The sequence below is a fragment of the Odontomachus brunneus genome, unplaced genomic scaffold (assembly GCF_010583005.1).
Source record: "Odontomachus brunneus isolate Ranch 3 - 2012 unplaced genomic scaffold, Obru_v1 Obru_scaffold_012, whole genome shotgun sequence".
Taxonomy (NCBI): domain Eukaryota; kingdom Metazoa; phylum Arthropoda; class Insecta; order Hymenoptera; family Formicidae; genus Odontomachus; species Odontomachus brunneus.
Window position 1 is genome coordinate 295,758 of NW_022639462.1, and position 2,689 is coordinate 298,446.

The following is a 2,689-nucleotide window of genomic DNA, read 5'->3' on the forward strand; positions in this document are numbered from 1 at the left end:
CTCTCTCTCTCTCTCTCTCTCTCTCTCTCTCTCTCTCTCTCTCTCTCTCTCTCTCTCTCTGCATAAATCCAAAATTGATCGTATCGTCGCAGCGCGTGACAACGTTTATCGGTTATTGAACGTAGCTTAATCCTTTCTGCGCGAAATTGAATATAAAAGCCTCGAAATTGCGGTTCATCGTCAAGTTTTTAGTTCACCGTGAGGTATTAGTTCAGTTGGACCGGAAAGTATTAACGAAAGGTCCATCCCGCGATTTATGGGCTGCGATTTAAGTGAAAAATTGACGCGCGATATATCGTTCCAGGGTGCGAGGTACGTGTATGAGTCGCACTTATGAATCGAAAGGCAACACGGAGCTTAACCGCTGATTTATGATCCCCTTCAGTCGCTTGTCCATAAAAGCAACGGTACAGAGTTCAGACTGGTAGTACAATGAGACACCGATTATACAAGGTATCCAGTAAATCATGATACGATCGACGAGGTTTCTCGTAAAAATTTGGTGGAAATACAAGACAAATAAACCGTTTTCTTTTATCAAGAACCGCGTGATCGGTCCGGGAGAGTTTACCTGGCTCGTTCACACGAGGAATTGTCTCCGCGATTGTATCGCGCGATTTCAATCAACAGCAATTATTCCCACATAGAGAGGGATTTGATGACGCAGTGGGACACTCATTGAATATTCCATGCAGCGTCAATTAGATATCGTCGATGTATGAAATGATCCTTCCCAAAACATCCACGTGCTATCAGAACACGAAATGCAGAAGTAAAGTAAATCAACGAAGTGCTTTTGTTAATCGGACGAAAAGTCGACGAGAAAAACCCGCATGCCGAGACGAACGCGAATTAGCTGGTCGTTAACGCGTAATCCACTGCGCAATCTCTCCGGATGAGTCCGAAAGAAGCGCCGCGTCTCTTTGTGAGGAGGCACGGGGCGAGGTCGACTGTGCATTGTGAGCGGCCGAGATTCATCTGGTGAGCCATTCTTGACATTAAACGTGACTTCACGCGGCCGCGTATTCTCGTAAGAAGCGGGACACACGCCGGTGCGCCGATACGGCCTCGGCGCGCTGATAAAAGCTCCGCGTGTTAAGAAACAATGCCAATACGGATAATGACGGTCTCCCACGTGAACGTTGCGATAAATATGGACAGAGCGCGGAAACAAAGAAAAATTCTCGAGTAAAGCCCGGCCGTTTTCCGCGAGACAGTCGGGGAAGTTACGAGATTGGCCGAAAGTAAATCCAGCGTATATATAGCCACCGCCAACGTGCCCCTCATTCCTGTTTAAATAATACCTTACGTAATGTGCGCGCAAGGAACTTCTCTCCTCCTTTGCCTCTTCCTGCACCTCGGCACCGCGCCCGTCCATTCATTTCATTCTCCTAGTGAGCGCTGAGTGAACTTTCGCTTTACTCAGTGTTACTGTCCGATAACGAAGCGAGTACCTGGGGAAAAAGTGGCCGATTCGGCGAGCGACGAGAGTGCTTTAGTGCCGGCCGTAATTGACAATGAAAGACACGCGATTGATTCGCCCGGGCTCTCGTTGTCGCGACCGGCGAGTCCTTCCCGCATATTTGCGGGGAATGTTCGCGTTTAAGGGGGATCTCGCACTTAATAGACTGTTTAGAAATCGCACCGTGCTGTTCCCGGCCGGCGGAGGATGAAGGGCTAACGAGGAAGAGAGCGTTCGGGCCCGCAGCGCGGGCCAATTCGCTCGGAATGTATTCAAATGTTCCTCTTCCCTCGGAACAAACGGCAAACAGTCGATCGGTCGAGCTACCGGGAATGTCAATTTTAAACGTATTTGATAAATAGATCTCGCTGCCGTGCAGCGGTCTCGGATCAAACTCTTTTGACTGATTGATTTTTTGTTAAGTACACATCCGAATGTAATATATACCTCTTGTTCCCTTTCAATCTGAAATTTAATTTTACCGTTCGGCGTGTACCATATACCGCACATATCCAGCATCTACCCTACCGCGTGCGCGCACGCTCGCGAGGACCGATAACGAAAGAGGATCGCAATCTTCAGTCGGGCCGTTTAATCAATAATCGAGCGAACGAACGTTGCGCCCGACGTTACGGCGTAATTTATCGTTCTTTAGCATCGCATGCGGATCACGTGACCGTCCGAATAAATCGAATTAGCCAAATCTGATCTTGCCCTAACTTTCTCCCGTTTTTCCCACCGGTATATCCCCACCGTCGATATACAATTTGAACGGTACCCCATTTTTCTATATCACGTCGAATTCATGAGGGTATCAATTCCCCGATAACACCTACAAAAACATCCCCCGATCTGGCCAACCTGTAACTCGTGTTAACCCCGCGATTGGATGCCTCCCGTAGAGATAGAGATAAAGGGCGGAGAAAGGTAGTGGAAATAGAGAGATGTAGAGAGGAAAAAACAGAGATCGTCGGAGCGGCCGGCATCACATCGGGCGCGAAAATCTGCGAGGTTTACCAGCAACTAGTGGCGTCGGTCGAAACTCCGAAACCCCGAGAGAGCCCTACAGCCTCCTCTAACCCACACGGCACCCCTCCTTCGTCGAACAGTGAGCCTCGTTCCCCCATTTTCCACGAGAATCCTCCCTCTCGCGCCACTCTTCCGCCACCCTCTCCTCTCTTTCTCTCTCTCTCTCTCTCTCTCTCTCTCTCTCTCTCTCTCTCTCTC

The 2,689-nt window shown here is 49.2% G+C and overlaps 1 protein-coding gene across 1 annotated transcript in view; it reads left to right on the plus strand.

Annotated features, from left to right (window-relative positions):
• LOC116840868 (neo-calmodulin-like) overlaps positions 1–2,689 on the plus strand; it is a 99,672-nt gene that overhangs the window by 2,147 nt on the left and 94,836 nt on the right. The window lies entirely within an intron of this gene.